Source organism: Heterodontus francisci, unplaced genomic scaffold (genome assembly GCF_036365525.1).
Source record: "Heterodontus francisci isolate sHetFra1 unplaced genomic scaffold, sHetFra1.hap1 HAP1_SCAFFOLD_43, whole genome shotgun sequence".
Taxonomy (NCBI): Eukaryota; Metazoa; Chordata; class Chondrichthyes; order Heterodontiformes; family Heterodontidae; genus Heterodontus; species Heterodontus francisci.
The window spans coordinates 9387173-9395032 of NW_027141852.1; the positions used below are offsets into that span (position 1 = coordinate 9387173).

The 7860-nt window shown below is 43.3% G+C and overlaps 2 non-coding genes across 2 annotated transcripts; both read left to right on the plus strand.

The window, feature by feature from the left end:
• Nucleotides 1-839: 839 nt before the first annotated feature.
• trnan-guu (transfer RNA asparagine (anticodon GUU)) lies at nt 840-921 on the plus strand. The gene has a single exon. It is a non-coding gene; the product is annotated as a tRNA-Asn (tRNA).
• Nucleotides 922-6238: 5317 nt separating this feature from the next.
• On the plus strand, nt 6239-6312 carry trnai-aau (transfer RNA isoleucine (anticodon AAU)). Its single transcript has one exon. It is a non-coding gene; the product is annotated as a tRNA-Ile (tRNA).
• The last annotated feature ends 1548 nt before the right edge of the window (nt 6313-7860 follow it).

Sequence of the window (7860 nt, forward strand, 5' to 3'; positions counted from 1 at the left end):
ATTAACAAAAAAAGTAGAGATAATATTACTGACTGATTGAAATCCCCCAGTGAGGAGACAGTTAAACAGGTGATCTGTTGGAGCATCCTTCGATCCAAGGGTTCAGCAACATTTAATCTCCCTTTTTGGTGAAATTCTCTGTTATTTGCAACTATTTTTATCAGCTTTGATGGGCGAGTGAAAAAACTGAAAAAATTGAACAGTTCCATCCTTTCTTTTCTTCCTTCTTCTCTTCTTTCCATCAGTTTCTCTTTTCTCTCCCAGATCAATATAATGATGAGAATCCCACTTTAATCTGCTGTTCTGGTGTTTTATCCATTCCAATCAAAATTTCAACATTCCAATCAAATCTATTTGTTATTCCACAGTGTCTCTCCATGTGTTTTATTCTGTTGTATTCTTTCACAGTCTGTTTGATGATCAATGTTACATCTCACTGTCTGTTCTGGTGAAGATCAGAAGCAGTGATATCTGTTTACACCACCCGACAAGTCGGCCTGAGGCTGTGCCTCGCTGATCATGTGGAGTTTAAGCAATTCTTCCAGTCAGTTAGTTCAGTTGTCATTTCATGAGTAATTCGGGCATCATGACTTCGTCAGTGACCTAATGGTTCAGGTGTCTGAGTGATGTTAATCATGATGTGTTGAAATGATTGTATGTTCCAGTCTTTCCGTGGTGGGTTTTCACACTGAGTAGAAACGTGTTGGACATGGTCTGGAAATGTTTCACACCGCTCCATTCCCAACTTCATTTCCTTGCAGAAGATATATTTCCATCATTGCACAGCTGGCTGCACAGCCAGAAACTGTGCTGAAGGTGACAGCTATGCTGCTGCAAGTGACAAGGTGGTCACGAGGTTAAGGCGATGGACTGTTAATCCGTTGTGCTCTGCACACGTGGGTTCGAATCCCACCCTTGTCGCTAGTTTATGAACTGCATAGTGTATTGTTTATGTTGGGTGAGCTTATTTGTAAAGTCAGCCTCGAAACCTGTTCTTGTCCATGTCCAGACAGTGATTCCAGAATTTGTTATCCTTTATTAAAATTGAGACAGACAATTGGAATTCTTCACCCAAACTGCACTGGAATGAAGATCAAATATGGATCACGAAACAGAGCAGGATTTTTCCTCCCCTCCTTCCTTCCATCTTTACTTACTCTGGATTTGCACCAAGTGAAAGACAAATGGGAAAAGCAAATGGCGAGGGAGCAGATGCCGAAAATTATCCTTTGGCAAGAAATTTATTTTCAAATCTTCTTGATAGATTAAGTGAGTGAGCAATGCTTTGGCAGATGGAGTTTGAAATGAGGGGTCATCTACTACCTACGACAGATCAGAGTGTTTTTTTGTAAGAGGTGAGATGTTAGAAACGACGGAGGAGCAGAGACCCGAATACTGAATTAATAAAAGCTAGTGGACTGGTAGAAAATAATGTGAAAAGTGAACAGAATATGAAGATTGGAACTCATGTTGCAGTGAGAGAAAGCTCTGTGCTCCTGAAGTAAATGTCCAAGCCCAGATTGTGGGGAATCTGTGGAGAGTGATTTGGTTTTTATTCATTCTTGGGTGTGAGTATCGCTGATAAGGCTGGCATTTATTACCCATTCCTATTGCCGTTGAGAAGGTGGTGGAGAGCTGCCTTCTTGAACTGATGCAGTCCATATGGTGCAGGAACACCCACAGTGCTATTGGGGAGGGAGTTCCAGGATTGTGACCCAACAACAGTGAAGAAATGGCGATATCGTTCCAAGTCAGGATGGTGAGTGTCTTGGAGGGGAACCTGCAGGTAGTGAGTTCCCATGCATCTGCTGCCCTTGTCCTTCGAGGTGGTAGTGGTCACGAGTTTGGAAGGTGCTGTTGAAGGATATTTGGCGAGTTGCTGCAGTGCACGTGGAGATGGTACACACTGCAGCCACTGTTTACTGGTTGTGGAGGGATTGAATGTTTAAGGTGGTGGGTTAGGTGCCGATCAAGTGCGCTGCTTTGTCCTGGATGGTGTTGAGCTTCTTGAGTGTTGTTGAGTGGGATGTATTCCATCACACTCCTGACTTGTGCCTTGTAGATGGTGGACAGGATTTGGGGTGTCAGGAGGTGAGATACTTGCTGCAGAATTCGTAATCTCTGACCTGCGCTTATAACCACAGCATAGATGTGACTGGTCCAGTTACGTTTCTGGTCAAGATGTTGATGGTGGGGGATTTAACGATGATAATGCTTCTGAATATCAAAAGGTAGATTTTTTTTCTCTCTCATTGGAGATGTTCACTGCTTGGCACTTGTGTGGCCAGAAGGTTGCTTGTCATTTATCAGCTCAAGCCTGAATGTTGTTCAGGTCTTGCTGCTTGCAGGCACAGACTGCTTCAGTATCTGAAGAGTTATGAGTCATCATCTAACATTCCCACTTCTGACTTATGTTGAAGAGAAAGTCGTCAATGAAACAGCTGGGATGTTTGGGTCTAGGACACTACCCTGAGAAACTCCTGAGGCAATGTCCTGGGCTGAGATGATTGGCCTCCACGAACCACAACCATCTTGATTTGTGCGAGGTACAACACCAGCAAGTGGAGGGTTTTCCCCCTGATTCCCAGTGACTTCAATTTTGCTGGGGATCCTTGATGCCACCCTCACTCAAGGGAAATCACTCTCACCTCTCCTCTGGAATTCCACTCTTTTGTCACTGTTTGGACCAAGCTGCAATGAGATCATACAAACATAATATCAGAAGAACTAGTAGCAGGAGTAGGCCATTTGGCCCCTCGAGCTTGCTCCGCCATTCAATAGGATCATGGCTGACCTGATCATGACCTCAACCCCACTTTCTTGCCTGCCCACATAACCCTTGGCTCTCTTGTAGATAAAAATCTTGAAGACATTCAATGACCCAGCCTCCACTGCTCTCTGAAGTAGAGAATTCCAAAGATTAATGACCCTCTGAGAGAAGAAATTCCTTCTTAAATGAAAAAGTCCTAAATCTGAAACTGTGTCCCCTAGTTCTAGATTCCACCACAAGAGGAAACATCCTCTCAGCATCTACCCTGTCAAGCCCCCTCAGAATCTTATATGTCTCAATATGTTCACCTTTCATTTTTCTCAACTCCAATGAGTATCGGTCCAACCTGCTCAGCTTTCCTCATAAGACAACACCTTCATCACAGGAATCAATCCAATGAACCTTCTCTCAACTGCCTCCTGTGCAAGTATATCCCTCCTTAAATAAGGAGACCAAAACTGTACACAGAACTCTAGGTGTGGTTTCACCAGCACCATGTACATTTGTAGCAAGACTTCTCTACTTTTATACTCCATCCCCCTTGCAATAAAGGGTAACATTCCATTTGCCTTCCTAATTATTTGCTGTACCTGCATGGTAACTTTTTGTGATTCATGTACAAGGACACCCAGATCCTTCTACACCGCAGCATTCTGTGATCTCTCACAATTTAAATAATATTTTCCTGTTCTATTCTTCCTACCAAAGTGGATAACCTCACATTTTCCCACATTCTACTCTATCTGCCAAATTATTTCCTGGAGCTGAGAGACCCTGGCAGAACCTAAACTGAGCATCGATGATCAGATTATTGCTAAGTGTGTGGTGCTTGATAGCACTGTTGGTGACATCTTCCATCACTTTGCTGATGATTGATAGTAGACTGATGGGGCGGCAATTGGGCAGATTGGATTTGTCCTGCATTTTTTTTATGGAGTGGGCACACTTGGGCAATTTTCCACATTGTCAAGTAGATGCCTGTGTTGTAGCTCGACTGGAACAGCTTGGCTGAGAGCGCAGCTAGTTCTGGAGCACAAGTCTTCAGTACTGGAGCCGGAAATCTTGTTAGGGCCCAAAGTCTTTGCTGTATCGAGTGTCTTCAGCTGTTTCTTGCCATTATGTGGAGAGAAGCGAATTGGCTGAAAACTGGAAGCTGCGATGCTGGGGACCTCAAGAAACCGAGATGAATCATCCACTGAGCAATTTCTGACTGAAGATGGTTTCAAATGCTCCAGTGTCACCTTTTGCACTGACGTGCTCGGCTCCACCAACATTGAGGATAGGGATGTTTTAGGAGCCTCCTCATCGGGTTCGTTATTTAATTGTCCACCACCATTCATGACTGGTTACTTAGCTTCTCAGGGCAGTGTCCTAGGCCCAACCATCCTCAGCTGTTTCATTGATGGCTTTCTCTTCAACATAAGTGAGAAGTGGGAATGTTTGCTGATGATTCCCAACTCATCAGATACTAAAGCAATCTGTACCTGCAAGCAGCAAGACCTGAACAACATTCAGGCTTGAGCTGATATGTGACAAGCAACATTCTTTGATCTGATCCTGAGGGAGATATCCGTGCGTGGATTGGCGGGATGTATGGAGAGTGATTCTGAAGAGGGTGTCTGAACCTGGAGGGCAGAATCTGTGGAGAGTGGTCCTCAAAGGTTGTCCATGTCTGGAGATTTAGGAATTCTGAAGAGGGTCTCCGAGCCCATCGTGCTGGGATGTATGGAGAGTGATCCTGAAGTGGGTGTCCGAGCCTGGAGTGGCAGGATCTGTGGAGAGTGATCCTGATGAGTGTGTGTAAACCTGGAATGGAAGCTTTCTGTGGAGGTACAGGAAGAGGCCATTCATTCCCAGTATTTTATAAAGGTTTAGCATAACTTATATGCTTTTACTCTATGCCTCTATTAATAAAGCCAAGTGTTCTGTTTGCTCTTAGCTACCTTTTCAATCCTTCTAACATTGGTGTACCTTATCTCTCTGCTCCTGCACCCAGTATAGAATTGTAACCTTTCAGTTATATGGCATTCTTCCTTCCAAATTGTATCACTTCACACTTCTCTGTGTAAAATTTCATCTGTTATGTGAAAGCCCATTTTACCATTTTTTTTAAGTTCCCCTGAAGTGTGTTACGATCACTGGCATGGGACAAAATTACAGAGCATTCTTTGATGCGATCTCCATCGACAGAGCAATCTTTTACGCGAGCTCAAATGCAGGATTTTGTGTGTTTCGTATCTTATTTCACCCACCAATATGAGCACAAATATGTCACGTAAATCTTGTTCACTGCAGTCCCTGCTGCTGTTTGCTGCCTATATTTACAGACTTTAATCTCAACCTCGTCACCATGTTCTCTAATATATTCAGGGGGCATCAGCAGAGAAAATGTTCACCAAGCATGGCAAGTGCAAGGAAATGTTTATTTATGTCATTATGTCATGAACATAATATACAAATTTTTACATGTGTGAATCATCAAGAGGTGTCTGAATAAATGGAACCCCGTCACAATAAACACTGTCACCTTTCAATGTTTAGCAGACAGGTTTGACGGCCTGATGTGTGTGATTCCCATATTAATGTGTTTGTGCAAAGTTCGGGGAAAGATGGAGAATTGAATAATTTATAGGGAAATCTTTTAAACATATTACCACATCTCTCACTCACAAAGATCTGCAAACACATGGATTCCAAAAGAACCTGAGTACAAAATCACCTAAAATAAACACAGCCAGAGAAACTTGCAATAACCTGTAGCTCAGGGAAAGTACAGATGGATATTGGGCATCTCCTGGCAGGACAGAGTGCCGAATGCAGAAGTACACCAGCGTGCAGGGATCTGCAGCATGTTTGCCCTCTTGAGTCAGCGGTGACTCTGTTGACTGGGTCATGTGTGCTGAATGGATGACGGTCGCTTTGCCAAAGACATGCTCTTTGGTGAGCTTGCTATCAGCACGAGACCAACAGGTCACCCAAGTCTGTGATACAAGGACATCTGCAAAGCGAGATCTCAAGCAGACTGGGATTGGAGTCGATGCATGGGAAGTCCTTCCTGCTGACTGGAATTCCTGGAGAAAGGCATTCAGGAAGACCATGGGAAAAGCAGAGGACAAAAGAAATGACCAGATGGTGGGAAAGAGAGCTCAGAGGAAGGAAAGATTATCAGTCGACCTCGGGCCAATGACATTCATCTGTACCAGCTGCGGAAGGGATTGTCACTCACGAGTCATCCTCGACAGCCACAACAAACGATGTTTCATACAGAGGTGACGTACACCCCGGGTGTAGCCCATCGTCTTCCGAGACGGACGGTTGCCTATTACAATTACAACTACAGCTACAACTACAAGAGCGAGTCAGAGGCTGAGAACACTGCCGTGACGAACTCAGCTCTTGACTCGCCAAAGCCTGCCCACTATCTACAAGGCCTTCCTCTGATTTCAATTACTCATGTATTTGTGATCTGGCTCTGTAGCTTAGTTGGTTAAAGCACCTGCCTAATAAACAGGAGATCCTGGATTCAACTCCCAGCAGAGCCTCATTTCACAGTGGCAACATGCTTGAAAAGTTTCATTATCTATATTGACATCTGTGTCTTGTTAACTTTAATTCAAAATACTTGATGAATTTCAATCACAAAAAAAACAGCCTTTGTGAAGGATTTGAGTTTGGAATGGCTGTTCCTCCTTCGACAGAATTTCAGTGCTGAACCATCAAACGTAACGTCTTTGACATAAATTTGTTCACAGTAACATTCAACCTGGAAAACAGCTTGATATTCATCTCACTGAAGGAGAGTGTTTGTGTCATTATGTGTTGCTTTTAACCGAGACTGGGACATGACGCAAGTGGGAGGGTTTATCTGAGGTTTGGAATATTTGTCAGTCAGGAGCAAGAAAAATCAAAGGAACCAAATAAGAAAACCTATGTCTCATGTGGTTACCGAGAAACGGTGAGAAGATATTAAACTTTGTTGTATTTAATACAACTGTGTGAACTTTGATCTTTGCGGCCTTTTATAAACAGTATTTGAAGGGTCTCAGTAAAAATGTTCAGTGTTGATGAGAGTGGGGTCTGGGTGAGCAGCTGCTTAATGTGACGGGGTCAGGACTGGATGCAGGAAGTTCTCTGACAGTCTCTCTCTGATGGGTTGAGTTGATTTTCAACTGGCAGCTGTTGCTGTTTTGATAATTCAAGTTCCCTCCACCGATTGTTTTGGACAGACAGTGCAGTATGAGGATGTAAAGGGTTAATGCTGAAGACAGTGGGATTAACCCCTCCCACAATCAGAGTGATGATGTAACAGTCACATGAGATGAGGTTTGGGAGGAGAGAGCAGCACCAACGATGCCAGTTTCGGAGGCTTGATGAGTGTGTATATAGTATTGTGTAAATTAGAAAAGAGTTCATAGTTCTTTCAGCAGGAAATGTGTCCAGAAAATATCACGAAACTCACAATTTTATTATTCAGGAGTTGGAACACAGGGATATTAACTCCAAGTGACAGTAGTGGTTTCATTTAGCAAAAGAAAAGGAGAGAATAATATTGCTCATTGATTGAAATCCCCCAGTGAGGAGACAGTTAAACAGGTGATCTGTTGGGGCATCCTTCGATCCAAGGTTTCGGCAGCATTTAATCTCCCTTTTTGGTGATACTGTCTGTTTTTTGCATCTTTTTTTAATCCAGCTTTGATGGACCAGTGAAAAAACTGAAAAAAGTGAACAGATCCATCCTTTCTTTTCTTCCTTCTTCCCATCAGTTTCTCTTTTCTGTCCCAATTTAATCTGCTGTTTTATCCATTCCAATCATAATTCAACATTCCAATCAAATCTATTTGTTATTCCACAGTGTCTCTCCATGTGTTTTATTCTGTTGTATTCTCTCACAGTCTGTTTGATGATCAATTTTACATCTCACTCTCTGTTCTGGTGAAGATCAGAAGCAGTGTTATCTGTTTGCAACACCCGACAAGTCGGCCTGAGGCTGTGTCTCATCGATAATGTGGAGTTCGGAACATAGGAACATCGGAGCAGGAGTCGGCCATTCAGCCCATCGAGCCTGCCCCACCATTCAATATGATCATGGC